We start from the raw sequence: 18,592 nt of genomic DNA on the forward strand, positions 1-18,592 counted from the left end.
TGAGGAAAAATAAAAGTCTATTAACAAGACTATAAACAAGATTCCAAAGGAAAGTGATTGCCTATTGAAGAGAGCCAAAGTGTTTCCAAGCGTTTAAGAAATAGTAATTTAAAGATGAAGTGCCCTGCAGTTCAATTGCCCCGCAGAGGTTAACAATGCTGAGGCTGAAGCTATCCTCTGCTAGCAGCAGCCATTCTTATTGATTAATTCTTTCATAGGCTTTTTGCCAGGCTACGTTTGGCTGGCACAGTTTATTTCACATGTTTGACTTCACAAAGTTGCATTTATTGAATACTCACTTAGGGAGAAGACAAAGAAGGAAAAATTATACTCCTCCTGAGTTTTCTCTGGCACTATGCTTAGGTTACTTCTCTTAAAGCAGTTGAAATGAAAGCATTCATCTTGCAATAGCATAGTATTTCTACTTCATTTTCTGAACCTGTAGTTAGCCAAAAAAAAAAAAAAAAGCAATCTGGCTAATCTGGTTGAATAATCTGGAGATGGTCAGAAACTTTTGGTTTGGGGATAGACATTTACCAACATCTGTTGCAAAAGAGAAAACAGAAGGCTACCCTCGAAACTGAAGGGTCATCAGGAAATAGACTCAGGATGTTCTATGGCTGCCCATCTGTCTCCACTCGGGCATGGAAGGCCTATATTTAGATATGATTTTAAGAGCTATGGTAAAAAGAAATGCTGATAAAGTAGATTCCATGCTCATTTTTTGGTTCAAGTATGTTATTTTTCTTTTTCGCAGATGTGTGCTCTTATTGGGTTAGTCTGTATGTGTTCTACCAAGCCCAAAGTTTAGAGAAGTGTGGAATTTCTATTTTCTCCATGTTGGCTTGTAAACTTGAAGCATATCTTGAATAGTTTACATATTCTCAGTGGGCTCCCTGTCATCATTGTTTTACTCATGTGAATACATGCATGTGTGTATTTTTACCATCTTTTCCCGGGGCCCCCTCTGACTGCATGCCGTATTCTTGGTCTTTGATTATCTGGCCATACTAAAGCCCAGTACAGCCCTGCAGGTTTGGTGCCTGTCTGAAGCATGCCTGGTAATGACCTTTTGCACACCTAATTGTTTAAGCTATGAGTTGTCATAGAAACAAAAGTTCTATTTGAACCTCTGTATGCTCTTTGTGGAAGTACAAACTGGCTGTGTTGAAGCCACAGATGGTGACATAGTTGCAGAGCTCTGAACTTGAAAGAGTATATTATGGGTGGAGTTCAGGTATTTAGTAAAGTGTCTCATTCAGTTTAAGCAGCTATAAAACCCACCATATTGAGGGTGGGGATGGAAGGGGGAAATGAGGGTGATGAAAGAAGTGACATTAACTGAGGAGCATTGTACTTACAACCTGACTTAGGGAATCATAACCCCTTTGTATAATTAACAATAATGCTACTTATTATTACTAATAAAAAGCTACCATGGACCAGATGGCTTAGACAACAGAAATTTATTCTCACATTTTTGGAGACTGGTAATTTCAAGATCAAGATGGCAGCAGATCCAGTGTTTACTAGAACCTTCTTCCTAATTTTCTCATTGAATTCTTACACAGTAGAAGGAGAAGGGATAGATTATCTACCTTGCGTCTCATCTCTTGCACATCCTCTGACCTCATTGTCTCCTACCTTCATCACATTGACGGTTAAGCATTAGAACTTTGGGGGTAAAGGGCACATTTATAAACATGTTGATAGCATGTACTGATTTTGTCTTATAAGATCTTATCTTCCTGTTCCCCGTTGCCTGTCACTTGGGGCAGTACTGGGGATTGAACTCATGGCTTCATACTTACTAGGTTGGTAGGTCCTCTACTGCCATTCTGTCATTTTTTTTTCCCGCCAGTCCTGGGCTTGGGCTCAGGGCCTGAGCACTGTCCTTGGACTTTCTCAAGGTAGCACTGTACCACTTAAGCCATAGCACCACTTCTGGCTTTTTTCTATGTATGTGGTACCGAGGAATCGAACCCAGGTCTTCGTGCATGCTAGGCAAGCACTCTACCACTAGGCCAAACTCCCAGCCCCTCTGTCATTTTTTTTGAAAACATGTTACTTTTCCTTGGGAACGTGTAGGACCTATTAGAACATCAAATGTTTTTGTTTTGGGGTCAGGAGGAAGGGATTCCACATCCCTCCAGTTGGGGATTCCACGTCCCACCAGAGTCCACCACACAGAGACAGTCTCATATAAAAAGGTGAATTTATTGGGAAGTAGATGGTGAACTGACCGGCCAGGGGAAATAGATGGTGAACTGACCGGCCAAAGGCACAGTCCAGACTTGGAGCTGACACTGTAACCCTGAGTGGCTCTCACGTTGGGTTTTAAGGGCAAATTCCATGTGGTTGAACCTGGCCGCACACAGGTGGCCAATGGTATAGTTACATACACAGAGGGTCCATAGTCAGTTCCAGCCACATGCTGGTAGCCAATAGGGCTACAGCCTAGTGCATGAATTTACCTATCACCTTAGTTGGAGCTGGTGTGCAAATTGGGCAGGTCTTCACAGAAAGCAGGGCCCCCCTCCACCCAAGCGAATATCCCATCCCACCTCATGGCGGGTAGGGATAAGGTTGTTTCTCCCTAGAAGGGCAAAGGTGGCTGGGCTGCTTTACCACTGTTGACCTTCCATAATGGGGCGGGGAACTCTTAGGCATTCAGGAGGGGCCAGTCCCCGCTCCCCTTAACACTCCCCCCTTTTCTAGTCAAATCTTTGACTCATTTACCTCAGTACAAATGTGTAAGATCATCAGTTTTATAACTTTGATTCTTTTTTTTCAAACTAAGGACATAATTGCAATCAACAGTAACATTAAAATAATCACCAGTGGGCCATTTCATGGCTGAGGATTAGGGAAGTTGCCCATGGGGACCGTTGTACAACCTCTCATACCATCCCCGGGTCTCCTGTCTCCTCCTTTCTCACTCATCTAGTCTCCTCTTTACAGCTGCCAGGCTATCTTTTATTACTCCAATGTGGTTTGCCCCAAAACAACATTCTTCTCCCAGGGCAACACTCAAACCTCTAGGAACAATATATCTAGTCTTCTGTTCTGGAGGACAACTTCAGCTAGGAACCGCAGTGAGTCAGTGAGCTTGTTGATTGACTTTTGTATACATTTTAGGTCAGCATCTGTTTGGGACCCAAGAATGTTAAAGTCCATTTTTCTTGGAGTCTGAAAGTCCAGGATCCTCACATGCTGTCTTCACCAAGGAGTGATGAACCCAGTAGCTCTTTCCTGCTACCTTCACAGTGGTTGGAGTGCTGGGAATCACAGTGTAGGTTCACTTGAGTGCCAGGATACTGGAAACCAGACGATGAACATGTCCCCAAATCAACTTGTAAGGCCTGTAATGACTGCATTGAATCATGTTTAGCACTATCAGCTAGTTCAGCTTCCCCAAGTTTTCCTTCAAAAGACTCCTGGGGCTGCCTCTGGTACCAGAGATAACACTAGCCTGGTGGGGGGGAGCATGTCAACAGTTGCTATCAGACCTGGGCAGACAGCATTCTTTGGTTTGGAGGTGCATACAGCCTGCCCTCCCAGATCTGCACCCAAGAAAGCCCTCACAACTGGGAAGCATGAGTCAAAGCTTAACAATCCCCTCAGATGGGCACCAAGAATAGTTCCACATCAGTGTACCAATCCTGACCCAGCATATATCATGGCCAACTAAATTACATAACAAGTCTACTTATATCTCCATCCTTAAGATATGCTCATACTACATACAGGAATTCTAGGATTTGTCTTTCTCCCTTTTTGTAGAACAATCATTTAAGACAATTCTTTTCAGATCCTTTCTTATCCATAAGAAACCAGTTTTTCCTTTTCTCAACTCCTCTCCCAAAACCTCTACTAACCTTTCTCTATTTTTCATTTGATCATAGCCCTCATTCACATTTAGCACCTCTCACCCTTAGGCTATTCAGCACTGGATGGAAAATTCCCTTCACCCAGCCAGAGGCACCAAGATGGCTGCAATAGGTCCTTCATTTTCTACTCACACGAAATCATACTATTGATTTCTCTGTAAGAGAGCTGAATTTCTGCGTGAGCTTTTCTCTCCCATGACTTCATTAGGGGACTTTGTACTTAGCACAGATAGAATGCCCCACCACCAAAGTTTAGTTCCAGTCCTCTCAGTAAGCAGCTGCGGGGTGGTGGAATCTGGCAGGACAGGATGTATAGCAGTAGCCTTGTCTCTCAGTAGCTCCAATGGAACTTCACACTTCCTTTGAGTTGCCTGCAAATTCCTATATAGGCTGGATAAATAAGCTTAACCCAAGGCCTGACTTGGGTGAATTCTCCCAATAATTTCCTAGTTGCTTTACCTGAGCACACTCATTTTTGCAGACTGACACCCATTGGGTTTTAGGACAGTATAGGGCTGTGATTCAAAAGCAATAGCAGGGTGGTAACTTTTAGTAACTAGATTGCTTTTAAATGAAGCTAGGATTCTCTAGACAGGTATAGAAGACTTGAACCTGTAGCCATTCCCCATAAGTACAGTCTCCACTCTTGCATATCTGTTACTACTCTTTCCCATACCTCTAATTTATCCTGTCTCACTTTCCAAAAATACTCTGGTGCTTCATCTTAAGGGGGTTGATGGGCAAAGATCCATCTTCTGTAACTTCTTCAAGCTGACTCCAGAGCATTGTTTCTACACTTAGCTAGGGACCCTAAATGCTTAGCCTATTTTGCCAAGGGGTTGCCAGGATTACATTTCAGGAGCAATATTTTACTCCAAACTGGAGATCATATAAAAATTTTAACAACTACACAAACCTTTTCTTTGGCTACAGCAGTGTAGCTTACTCAGCACCCATTTGCAAAGGCATTTTCCTGATTGTCTGGGGAGCTTAATCTTTGTGATTCTAACAATGGTTCAGTTGCCATTGTAGGTCTAGACAGATCAATAGGGACACAGCCTCAGGTCCACAAACTTTCCTGAATTTGTGGCTGGTGTCAACTCAAAATTCTCGGTTAGGGCTTTGAGCAAATACCGGGGATCAGGATTGTAAACTACTCACTATTACAGATGATTGACAAGTTCCTGCCCAGTAGACATGGACATTAGTAAGGCATGCTTACAAACTATTCTATGACCTCCTGGCTCTGATTAATTTTGAATGGCTAAGCACAAGTGACTCTAGGATCTGACACCATCTCTGCCATCCAAGCAGTGACTTACTGCATCTGGATGCTTCATTGCTTTTCCCCAGGAGTGTCTCTTCACACAGGGATAAATGTCCCATTGGCATTTCACATGCTTGGTTGCTGGACTTGAACTCAGGTACTGAGCACTGCCCTTCAACTCTCCAGCTCAAGGCTAGCACTCTGCCACTTTGAGCTCCAAAGCAACTCTGCCTCACTAGCACTCTGCTGCTAGATTAGACACCACAATCTCACAGGGACTTTGCTTTGCCTGGTCTGGCTCAGAACTGCAGTTTTCAGATCAATGAGTCCTACAAAAGGCCACTTTACTCCAACTAGAAGCAACAAAGTGGTCAACATAGAAATAGTCTCTAAGTATGATCTTACCTGGAACTTGGTAAGGGCCAAAATTACATCTAAATAAGGATTGCTGTCCTTCTCCATGGGCCTGCTCGAAATTGCTATAAAGAAACTTACAAGAGCAAGCTAAAATAGCAATTAAGCAATCATTTTGGTAGTCTTAATTATCCTTTTTTTTTTCCTTGAAACAAATATTTAGGACAACCTCACTTCCAAATTTTGTTCAGAATCTCACCCCAAAAGATGGTCACACAGGACTATCCTAAATTTTCCCTGTCCTTTCCCTTGGCATTTGATTACCTTAACAATTTTAAAAGATAGGCAAAGTTTCTGACATTGATAAACAAATTCACATTTAAATTTTGGATACTTATCTCCAAATTTTAACTCAAGGAAATAAATTCCAAATTCCCTAATGCCTCTGTGCTAAACAGAATACATTGTTTATAATGTAAACAGCTCTATGCATTACAATACCAAATTTTTTTTAATGAAGATTTCTTTAGAAAGATCCTTTTAGGACCTCCAGGATAGTGAAACAAAAGCCATATAATGAATGATTGTTGTCCTTAATGTACTATGTTGTCTCTCATCTCCTTTGCTGTCCCTTGGTTATCTCATATTGGTATAGTATCTCACCTTGTTATCTGATTTATTGAATTTATTTGTATTTGGATATTTGAAATTTGATAGGGAAGGGGGGAAAACCAAGACGGGTGGGGGATGTGGGGGGGGAGGGATACGGGTACCAAGACATGTGAAAGGGTATCAATGTATGTGAATTAATGCACCTTCTATCTGGCAAATATCATGTAACCCTTTTACTAATTACAATAAAAAAATGAGAGAGAAAAAAAAAAGAAAGATCCTTTTAACCAGTTCCTCTTTAAAACAATGTAATGATCCTCCCTAGAAGGACAAAGGTGGCTGGGCTGCTTTATCATTGTTGACCTTCCACAGGGGCAGGGAACTCTTAGGCATTCAGGATGGCACCAGTCCTTGCTCCCCTTAACAGTTTTCATGAATTTTAAAGGAAAAAGTCAAGAGATAGGATGGATTTGATTTGTTTTTAGAAGGGGGAAATTATTATTATTATTCAGATCTTAAAAAAAAGAGAGAAAAATCTTAGTTTGGTGCTAATAACTCTTTAAATAAAATATCTTTTTTGTTCTTTATGGTAATACAGGAATTTGAATTTGTACTTATTGGGCAGGCATTCTGATTTTGTCCAAGGCTGGCCCTAGACAGCAATTGATTATCCCCTCCCATGATAGTAGACATTAACTACCATGCCAGACTTGTTAGTTGAGATGAGAATCTCCTAAACTTGCTGCCCTGATTGGCCTTAAACAGCAACCTTTTCTGATCTTTTCTTCCCCCGTGTCTGGGATTATAGGTTTGTACCACCATGCCTTGTCCCTGAGACATTCTTGGTTTTTTTGCGGGGTGGGGGGGGAGAGGAGAAGCAATACTCAGGCTCAGACTCTTTAGGAGGCAACTGCTAATGCTAAAATTTTGCTAGCATTTCTGTGCTTTTTTTTGGGGGGGTGGTTCCTGTTTGTTTTATATTGACAGCACTGGAGATTGAACTCAGGGTCTTGTGTTGGTTGGCTGGTGGGATAGTATTAAGCCATGTTACTGCTCCTGTTTTCCATTGGTTGTTTTCAAAATAGTGTCTTACCTCTTATTTGAGTGGGCCCTTGAGCCAAGATCCTACTTTTGGCTTTCTGTCAACGCAGAGACGGCAGGTATGCACCTTTGTGTCCAGCTTCCTTCCACGGAGCCAGAGTCTCGTGGACTTTTCCATCTAGGCTGATCTGGCACAGTGCTCGTCCCAGTGAGCCTCCCATGAAACTCTACAATGATAGGAGTGTATCACTGCACCCAATATGGGTTGAAATGGGGTCTTTTAAACTGACCTGTACAGGCTGGCCTCCAACCCCAGTCTTCTTTTTGTTCTCAGCATCCCAAGTGGCTAGAATTATAAGCATGAGATCACAAGTACTCAGCTTGTTTTTATTTCTCTCCAGTTTTGTTTCTATTTATAGAAAGTAGTATAGCTTTTAGAATTGGCTTCACAGGAGTGCAAGATATATATATATATCTGAGCACTGTCCTTGGACTTTCTCAAGGAGGCTAGAGCTCTACCACTTGAGCCTCAGCACCACTTCCAGCTTCTTTTTCTATGTATGTGGTACCATGGAATCGAACCTGGGTCTTCGTGCATGCTAGGCAAGCACTTTAACCACTAGGCCAAACTCCCGGCCCCGTATGTATTTTTTAAATCCTCATGATAACATAATGTATTTGAAGGCATCACAAAGTACATTTTACAAATGGAAAACAACAACAGAAACAGACTTGAGAATAAACAACTTTTGCAATCTAGAATTTAGACCCAGCTGTGTCTGAATCCAGAGCCTAAACAGATGTGTACTGTGCAGTTTGCATATTGAACATTGTCTGAGCTCTAAGCTGCCACCAGCAGGATGCTAGAGCCTCTTTGACAGAGGTTACTACCTCTTGAGCCTCATCTCTGAGTGTCTTGCTATGGATAGCACAATGTATGTGTGCCTGGTTCCTCTGGAATAGATCTAACCATAGTAATTTGTGAATTTGAACTCTAAAGTTTTTTTTTAAAGGAAGTCAATACTATTTTTTATTGTTATTGTAAAAGAGATGTACACAGAGGTTACAGTTATAGAAGTCAGGCAATAAGTACATTTCCTTTTTTAAATTATATTTTTATTTTTTAATATATTTTTATTGTAATTAATAGAAGGGATACATTATATTCACCTGATAGAAGGTGCATTACTTCACATACATTGGTAACCTTTCTCATGTCTTGGTCCCCATTTCCCTCTCCCCACTCCCACCCCTTGTCTTGTTTTCCTCCCTTCCCTATTCGACTTCAAATAACCAATCTGATATATATATATATATATATATACAATATATCAGATAACCAGGTGAAATACTGTAACAACATAAAACAACCAAGGGACAGCAAAAGAGATGAGAGATAACAATACATTAAGGGCAACAATCACTCATATGGCTTTTGTTTCTATATTCTGGAGGTCCTTTCATTTAGCATCATACTATCTGGCCTTATGCATCTAGGTTTTGTTCTATTGTAAATCTCTGCTACGAGAGCCCAAGGTTTCTACTGATTATGACAAATGAGGGAAACCATTGAGCCTATGTTCCTCTGAGTGTGGCTTACTTTATTTAATATGATTTTTTCTATGTCTTTCCATTTCCTTACAAATGTGGTGATGTAATTCTTCCTGACAGCAGCATAGAATTCCATTGTGTATAAATACCACATCTTGTTGATCCAATGAGTACGATTCATTTTGAACAGAGCCACCTCTTCCCTTGTTTTCTCCCAGTTTTCCCCTCTAGCTCCCCCAACAAGTTGTGTAATTCATTTTCAACACATTATCTAGTGAGTATGCATTTGTTTACCCTTTGTCCTTCCATTTCTATGCTCTCCTATCCCAAACAGATAAATTTACATGTAAGATAAAAGGCACAGAAAACAAAAACAATGACAAAGGAAAAGCAAAAACAAAAAAGGAAAATAACAAAAACGTTTCCTTTCTATTTCTTGGAGTTCACTGTGATCCTCTCCTAAGAATATCCTCCTTTGGTCTCACTTCATGAAGGTCTAGAGGCTCGAGTGTATTTTTCTAAACAGCACCTTTCTTTCTTTCTTTCTTTCTTTCTTTCTTTCTTTCTTCCTTCCTTCCTTCCTTCCTTCCTTCCTTCCTTCCTTCCTTTCTTCTTTCTTTTTTCCTTCCTTCCTTCCTTCCTTCCTTCCTTCCTTCCTTCCTTCCTTCCTTCCTTTCCTTCCTTCCTTCCTTCCTTCCTTCCTTCCTTTCTTTCTTTCTTTCTTTCTTTCTTTCTTTCTTTCTTTCTTTCTTTCTTTCTTTCTTTCTTTCTTTTTTTCTTTCTTTCTCTTTCTTTCTTTCTTTCTTTCTCTTTCTTTCTTTCTTGCCAGTCCTGGGCTTCAGCTCAGGGCCCAAGCACCGTCCCTGGACTTTCTCAAGGCTTGAGCTCTACCACTTTGAGCACCACTTCCAGCTTTTTTCTATGTATGTGGTACCGAGGATTCCAACCGAGGTCTTCGTGCATGCTAGGCAAGCACTCTACCACTAGGCCAAACTCCCAGCCCATAAACGGCAACTTTCTTATGGTGTTTTTATCTGTCTGTCTATATATCTATGTATATATCTATCTATGCATCCATTTATCTTTCTATCTGTCTATTTTTGTGCAGTTTCTGGGGCTTGAACTCAGGTCCTCTGCTCTCAAGAATGCACTACTACTGGAACCACACCTACATTTCCAGCTTTTTGCTGATTAATTGGAGATAAGAATCTCAAGAATTTTTTGCCTTTGCTGGATTTGAATTGCAATCATAATATCTCAGCCTCTTTAAGAAGCTAGGACTACAGGCATGAGCTATCAGCTCCCAGCTTTTATTTTTCTTTTGAGAAGTAGGAATAGGTGAACATAAAATGCCTTTCTCTATCACTAATATAGTTAATATAGAGAGATAAGATGGGGAAAAATAGTATAATACTTAATTTATGGTCATTTATGAGCATACAAATGGAGACACATCAGACTGGACACCAGAGCACAGTTCTACTTGCTGACAGGTTGTGATGCATTGTGGGAAGGGCCAGAAACCAACTGGGCCTCCTGTGACTTCACTCACGTAAGTAATGGTTGGATCAATACACAGATTTTCTAATTTCTTTTTTAAAAAGTCAGCCATATACTTACTATGCATAAAATAGATAAATGTAGAGTTGTTCTAGTTTCTAAGTTATACAACTAGGGTCTACTTGTATTTAATTCCAGTCTTCATCTAAATTCCTGCCTGTGTGATTTGGGGCAAGTTGCCTAACTTCTCTGTTTTGCAGTTCTCTTACCTGTAAAATGAGGAATAATGACATTCATCTCAGACAGTGATTTTGAAAATGAACATCCTGACAACAGGAAATGTTTGAACATCACCAGAGACCTAGACCCATGGTTTTACATGCATATATGTACACATATGTACACATGCATGCATGCACATATGTATATCAAACTCAGGGCTGAAAGACTAGTAAATACTGAGCTACACCCTCAGCACTGCCCTTGTCTGTGTTGTAATTTTATTTTTATTGGAAGCCAATTGCTGATCTCTGTAGTCTCCAAATCCTATGTTTTGTGCTAGATATTTATAGGGGATAACTCATGAAAACCTAAGAATCAATTAAACTACCCAACTTGGGAGTGCTCTTCGGTGGCTCATGAACGAGGTGCTTTAAGTTCCAGAGTGGGTTGTTTGATAGCTGCATGGCCATCACTGGTGTTCATTTGAGAAGATGAAACCAAGAGCTTTTGAATGTGATGCCAGAGAAAACAAGTGTGGGCTTTGTGGTATGGCTATTTGTTGTGAAAATGCTCTTTACCAACAAAGTAACACATGTGTAGAGAACCTGCATTCTTTGATGTTGCATATCGTATTATAGTTTGGGGAAAATAGCATATTGCCGTGGTGTAATTTTGCTGAAGTGTTTAATTAGCCTAAATCCTCTGATTTCATCAGTTCCTGTGGGTCCTTGACCCCTGACCTTTTGGCTCCAGAAAGGCTGCAGGTATAGATCTATTTGCCTGTCAAGGAACTCATATCAGGCCTCTCCTCCCCCTCTTTTGCTCCATTCTGACCTCCTTTTTCAGAAGCAGTGCATTCTAATATAAACTAGATGGGATGATAGCATATCATGGAAACTACTAAGCCCCCCAGGGTCTCTGTCTCCTTGGAAAATGACTAAGTCCCATTTAATACTATAGAAACCAGCTTCCTGAAACCCAGAATTAGCCTGCCTTCTTGGTATTAAACAGCACTGCTGATCTGATCAAAACTAGACAGAGGAGAAATGGGACCCTCAATTCCACTGACTTAAAATAAGCACCACAGAATCTGTTGGAGGAATTCATCACATTTTCAAATTCAGAAGGCTGTGCAAATATGTAAATGGATAACGGAATAGAGAAAGTCTATACGCCTTGGGCACAAATTCTTCATTAGAAAGGAATTAGAGGAGATACTAAGAAGAATCAAGATGCTGTATATGCCCTATCCTCATTATCATTGAAAATAATTCAGCAGAGTGGCTAAGATGATAATAAGCTTTTGAGGTGAAATCTCAGCTCTGCCATTAATTAGGTACATGATCCTGAGCAAGCTACTTCGTCTATGGTTTATATGTCTGTGAGATGAAGTTCCAGTTCTACATTGCTGTTTGATAATTACTCCTCCATTTAGTGTCCTAAAGCCACTAAATCTCATGATTCTATGCATTAGATATGTGCACAGTACTCTGCAGGTAGTTTTTAGATTGCATATGGCACTGACTTTTGACCTTCAGCAGGCAGCTGAGTTCTGAAGGGGCCATGAGGAATTCTGCAGAGTCTGACATGTTAATGGGATGACTTTAAGGCTGCACTCAGAAGCTTTCCACACTGTGTTTTCACTAGAGTAGTGAATGTCTCACCATTGAGGTTCAGGGCTCCAGAAGTAATTGGACCAGAGGTGGAAAAGGGGTGCTCTTAACACTTGAGTGGGGCACTGACACTATATCCCTTCTTTTTCTTTTTTCTTTTCTTTTTGTGGGTCATGGGACTTGAACTCGGGGCCTGGGCGGTGTTCCTGAGCTCTTCCACTCAAGGCTAGCACTCTATCACTTTGAGCCATAGCACCACTTACATCGTTTCATCTTTAAGCCATGGTCTAAGGCAGTCTTCAGCCTGCCCACATCAGGGCAGTGGTCCTCACTTCCCCCTTCCTTTCATGGAAGAAGTGTCAGAGAAGTTGGGACTCTTTTCAGTCAACCCCAGGTGGGAAGTAAATTGGCTATTAATTCGAGATACTCATTGTGGAGTGTTATTCAGGGTGTCCATAAAATATACAGCAATGATGAGCACAGATTAAGTATAGAAACTGGATATTCTCACATATCATGCATAATTTTGCTACCTATAAATGTCTATATGTACAATTATATATGAAATCTATATTAAATACATACATATACCTATAAGTCTACCTATAAGTACATGTTTTCTGCCTTGCAGTGGTTTGACTGTTGTTTTTTTCTTTATGATGGTACAATAGAGATCTGCATCTAGTAGAAATCATACTTCCAAGTTTGAATGGGGTGCATTATTCTCTTAGGATTCCAAGCAGCAGCTTCTGGGCAGCCTGACACCACAAAAAAAGCAAATAGTCCATAGAGCATTGTGTTGGTAAGGAATCAATCATGTTTGATAGTTTAGACATGTTAATGCATTTTTTATCTTTTCAATTTGGGATAGATTTATCGGGATTTAACCTTATAAGATGAGAAGTGTCTGTGTTTTCTAGGCAAAACCTCATCACAGAAGTATTATAATAGTAATAACAGCTGATAATGATTGAGACTTTTTAATGTCTAACCTTAACCCTGTTTTGAGCAACACATTACGGAATTGGCCAACCTTTCTCATCACAGTTAGGTCAGGTTATCTCCCAGTTTACAGATGGTGAACAAAGGCACAGGGGATATAAAATTTAATAAAGGCTACTTAAATGGTAGACATGCCAAGACTGTTTTGTTTTTGTTTGTTTGTGGTACCATTGGAACTCAGTGCCTCAGCCTCATTTAGATGGTGCTCAACAGACTTAGTTTTCATTGATTTTAGGTATATTTGTATATATATTATCATCTTTGTGTAGTTGTACAAAGGAGTTGCCATTCAGCAAAGCATTTTATGAATATAGTGTATCATGATCACTGTCACCTTTCAACATTCTCATTCACCCCACCCTACATCTTCCCTCACTTTTCTTCATTTGTAGGATATGTATTGAATTCTTTTTGCCATTAAAAAAGTTTATGTATACAGTATAACTTGATCTGTGTTGTCCTTTCAACATTTTCACCCTCCTTTAACCCACCCCTTCATATATTTTTCTCAGTTCTGTGATATATACAATATGTTCTTGCTTGCATTTTCTTCCACCTTCCCCTCTTCATTCTTCTACTCCACATCCCCTGGGTCCCACCCCTACTCTTGCAAGTACTCATTTCCTGGTACTTATTTTGTTATGCTTTGACTTGGTTTTTCGAAATAATTATACTATTTGATCTCTCCCTAGAGTCTATTTCAGTTAATTCACTGGTATTTTTGACATGTTATCTTGAAAACTTTTCCGATCAAGTTGGCTTTAAACTGCAAACTCAGTTTAATCTGAATCTCAACCTCCAGAGCAGTTAAGACTAGCTACCAGTCATTCTGGCCAAGCCTGGTGTGTGTGTGTGTGTGTGTGTGTGTGTGCGCGCACGCGCGCACGTGCATGTGTGTGCGCACACGTGCACATGTACGTGCATGCATGTGCACACACACATGCAGTGGTGGTGAGGATTGAACCCAGGGTCTTGTTACATACTAAGCATATTCTCCACTACTGGAATTTAAATCAGTACATTGTTTTTCCTTCTTTCTTTAGACAAATAATAGAAAAGGATAAAAGGACCCTTCCACTGTCCAGCCCCATTTCCCAGACTCTGTGTATCTGGTTCATTTATGTACAGATAATCATATGAAGTCTTTTTGCAAAATTGAGTAATTCAATATATACAGTGCTCTGTACATTGTCATTAAACATCCTATAAAAGGATGTTTCATTCTTTTTAACTGTCATTCAGGACATAGAGATGAACCATAATTTGACTATCATTTATTAATGTGACCTCAAATGGTTGCTATGTTTCCTCTTTCCTCAATCATTAACCCTCATTATTTCATTGTGAAGCTCATTACACTCCTTGCCTGGGCAATGGAAGGTTGGATCCTAAACATTCTTTGCTGTTTTGTAGGGACCCCAAATGAGTCGGCTCCTCCAGGAGATTTTTCCTTTTCCAAATTGGACATTGTGGTTCATTTTTCGATCTGTACTTGTCCAATAACTTATTTGAGAGCTATTCCTTCCTTTAATTCTCAACCATCTTTCTATTTTTCTTTCCTGCATTTGGAACAATTCCTATAGATAGTCTGTAGGTTCCTCTATAGGGTTATCTGCTGGTCTTTTCCTCTCAAGGTTATCATAAATAATAACAGTCATGACTAATTATTGATTTTCCTGTGAGTCAGGCTCCATATAAACACATCATATTCATCTCATTTATTTCTTCAAGACAGAGAGAGAAGGTAGTGCAAGTATAAAAGTCTTCCTATTTTCCAGTTTTACACATAAAGAGAAGCTGAGGCATGGACAGGTTAAGAGGGTTGTCCTACAACAGAAAAAGAAGGAAGGAATGAAAGGAGGAAAGAGAAGATGGGTGGGAGAGAGAGGGAGAAGGAAGAGGAGGGGGAGAATGAAAAGGAAGAGGAGGAGAAAGAGGAGCAGAAAACTAAAATTGTGAAATTGGAGCTAAAGCCCCATGTATATAACCGCAGCCTCTTACCCTTTCTTCTTCATTGTCTATCATCACTTTTTCTGCCTTTGAAACACTAAAATGTTCATGAGAAGGAATTTCATTCTTCCTGACTTCTTCTCTAATTGCCTGGCCATTGTCTCAGACATTTGTCATGCTAGTTTGACTTTGTGGCTTCAGTTTGCCCCTCTTTCCCTTTTCTCTGGGCATTTTATACTACCACAGCTGGAAGCATTTATTTGTATTTTTTAAAAATAATGACTATGGATTTCTTCCTTCTTGACTTTTCTTTGTTTTAAGTTTTAAACATTTTTGGCCATTTCCCCTTTCTAAACCTTGAATTGTTTATCAACTTGATCATTCCTTTCATACATTTATTTTTTTTTGTTTGAAGAAAATTTGATTATTTGCCATATAGCAAAATACCCTTCCTTTTGTCCATTTTTTCCAGTTATTTTTTCATTGATAAAGTAGTTTTATTTCTTTTATAGCTCTTAAACTTTCTTGGCCTAATGCCCTGGGATGCTTAGGGGGACAAATAAGTAGCAATTCAGTTATCTGTTTTTTTCTGAGGTATGTTAAATGTCTGGACTTTGGAGTCACTTAGATTTGTTTCCAGTCCTGTCATTGTTTCCATAAGCCTCATCTAAAGTTACTTCTCACTACAGGCCCTGTAGCCCTTCTTTCTGCTTTTTCTTTCCCACTTCAATCTAACATGAACATCCCCACATAAATCTTGCTTATCATTTAAACTTCCAGACTATATGTTCAATAAGAAAGGAAAAAAGACAAAAAGAAAGTCAGCCTCCAATCCCTTTCTCCTCTACATTAATAATGTTGGCACTTCCTCTCCCTCCCTCTCCCCCTCCCTCTCCCTCTCCCTGTCCTCCATATCTATCCCTTCCTCCCTCCCCCACTCTCATAATTAATTTGTAAAAATGATCTTTCAGTAGTTGTACAAAGGAGTCACCATTGCACAAAGCAGTTGATGAATACAACGCATCTTGATCACTGATTCCCCTTTGGTTATTTGCCCCCATTCCCACCCCACTCCTTTCCTTCATTTTCTTCATTTTATGGGATTTGCACTGAATTTCATGGTCTCTCTTTTTTTTTAATAAGACAAACTTTTGTTCATTTTTCACCCAGCTTTCTTGTCTTATTTTTTTCATGTCCCTTGTCTCCCTTACCTTCAAGTACACATACCCACATTTTTGTGTCTAGAAGGCCATGGATAATGTGCAAGATGAAGGCTTTGGAGCAAGAAAGCTCTGTGTTTTTACTCTAACTCTGCCACTTACTCTTCTGCATTACTCTGAACCACCTACTGGATGGCTTCTAGATGATTTTCTCATGTTAGTGGTGAGGAAAATTATCCTGTGGTTATTGTAAACATTAGAGGAAATGAAAAAAAATGTGTAGCACAATTCTTGGATAGAGCAGATGTACCTTAACTGAACTATTATATAGCTATCGTTGCTGTCACTATTATGAATGACTGCTGGATTCACATTGTCTAACTTGAATTTAATTAATTAGACGTCTCCACATTTCTCTGCATTGTCACCATTTTTTTCTTCTTTTCCACTCTTTGCATATTTACCTGTGAAATGTATTCTTTTATAGTTCTATCAATTAGAAGTCTGACACTTAGGTGTTGTCAGGGCTATGCCCATCTGAACATGTAGGGAAGGATTTTTCCTTGCTTCTTCCTTACTTCTGGTGATTGTCAGCAATCTTTGGTGTTTCTTACCTTGTAGATGTTAATATTACCCCAGTTTCTACTTTCCTCAATACACAGCCTTCTCTGTGTATATGTTTTCGTGTCTCTTCTTAGAAAGATACTGGAAACTGGATGTAGGACCTCAGTAATCTAATATCATACCATCTAAACTTGAGTGCCTCTACCAGACCTCTGTTTCAAGGAGGAGGTCACATTCACAGGTCCTTGGGGTCATGCAGGGAGAGCACAGTTCACCCCACACTGGGAAAAAGAAATGAGGTATATTACCAGGGCTGTGATGTGAGAATGACAAAGCACTTGTACCACCAGGCCTCCTAGATAGTCATGTGACTGTCTCTCGCAGTAATTACATAGATTGGGGCTGAGACTTGAATATGGAAGTCCAGTTGATGGATATCTGGGCTCAATGACAAGCATTTGCTTTGTTGGAAAGAGACAACATCAATGTGTCAGTTAGTTTTCTGAGCCATTATGGGTAGATGACACCAAGGGCAGGACTGATGTGTCCAACGTGGTGACATGGGGTCAACTTAGCTATAACAGAATACAGACAGTTTTACTGTATCACAAGTATTAGTGTTACTTGTCCTTTCTATCTTTTACCTATCTTTAAAAACATCTCTAGTGTTTTGTTTCCCTCCCCCTTCCCTATCCAATTTCAAATAACCAAATATGCATATACACAATATATCAAATAACAAGGTGAATATAATGTAACACTTCTATTAATTACAATAAAAATATATGAAAAAAAGAAGAACAACAAAAAGCATCTCTAGTGGTAAAGTACCTGCCTAGCATATATAAAGCCCTGGGCTCAATTGCTTGGAACTACATACACAGCAACAGCCTTGAGCAAAAAAAGCTCAAGGACAGTGCCCAGGTCCTGAGCTCAAGCTCCAGGACTGGAAAAAAAAACAAAAAAAAACTTCTGTTTTTTTTCCCCATCCTATTTCTTTTATCCTTACAATTTTTTATCGGCTTTATTAGTGATACAGGGAGTATTTCTTCATTGTTACATTTCTTTTTTATTAAATAATTTATTATCATTGTTTTTTACATCATATTTCAAATGATATGTTTAACAAACAAGTATTCAAGAAGGGAATCTCTATATACAATCACTGGCACTTAGACAAATCGAAGAAGAAATTCAAAACTTTCTTGAATGTAATGACAATCAAGATACATCACAAAGGAACTTATAGGACACAGCAAAGGCAGTTCTAAGAGGCAAATTTATCGCACTAGGAGCCCATATTAAAAAGACAGACGAAGAGCATGTAAATAACCTAAAGAAGAAATTGAATCTCCTAGAGGAGCAAGAAAAAGTTATTCTAAAACAACTAGAAGTACAGATATAACAAAAATAAAATTGGAAATATTTTTGTTACCCTTCCATGCATGTTTACCATATATACCAATCTTCCCTTCCTATGATTTTTACCCAATCATCATCTTTTTTTGTTATGTCTTATTTTTTATGGTAAAGTCTCACTATGTAGTCCAGGCTGGTTTTAAACTCATGATTCTCATGACTTAGGACTCCTGAGTGCTTAAATTATGGGTTTATGATAACATATCTAGTTTATTTTATCTTTTTTTTTGCCAGTCCTGGGCTTGAGCTCAGGGCCTGAGCAATGTCCTTGGACTTTCTCAAGGCTAGAGCTCTACCACTTGAGCCTCAGCACCACTTCTGGCCTTTTTCTATGTATGTGGTACCAAGGAATCGAACCCGGGTCTTCATGCATGCTAGGCAAGCACTTTAACCACTAGGCCAAACTCCCAGCCCTATTTTATCTTTTTAATTTGAAATATGTATGAG

At 39.6% G+C, this 18,592-nt stretch overlaps 1 long non-coding RNA gene across 2 annotated transcripts in view; it reads left to right on the forward strand.

Annotated features, from left to right (window-relative positions):
• LOC150054500 (uncharacterized) overlaps positions 1-18,592 on the forward strand; it is a 230,994-nt gene that overhangs the window by 95,395 nt on the left and 117,007 nt on the right. The gene's annotated exons all lie outside the window — the stretch shown is intronic.

Source organism: Megascapheus bottae, chromosome 14 (assembly GCF_031878675.1).
Source record: "Megascapheus bottae isolate mThoBot1 chromosome 14, mThoBot2.hap1, whole genome shotgun sequence".
Taxonomy (NCBI): domain Eukaryota; kingdom Metazoa; phylum Chordata; class Mammalia; order Rodentia; family Geomyidae; genus Megascapheus; species Megascapheus bottae.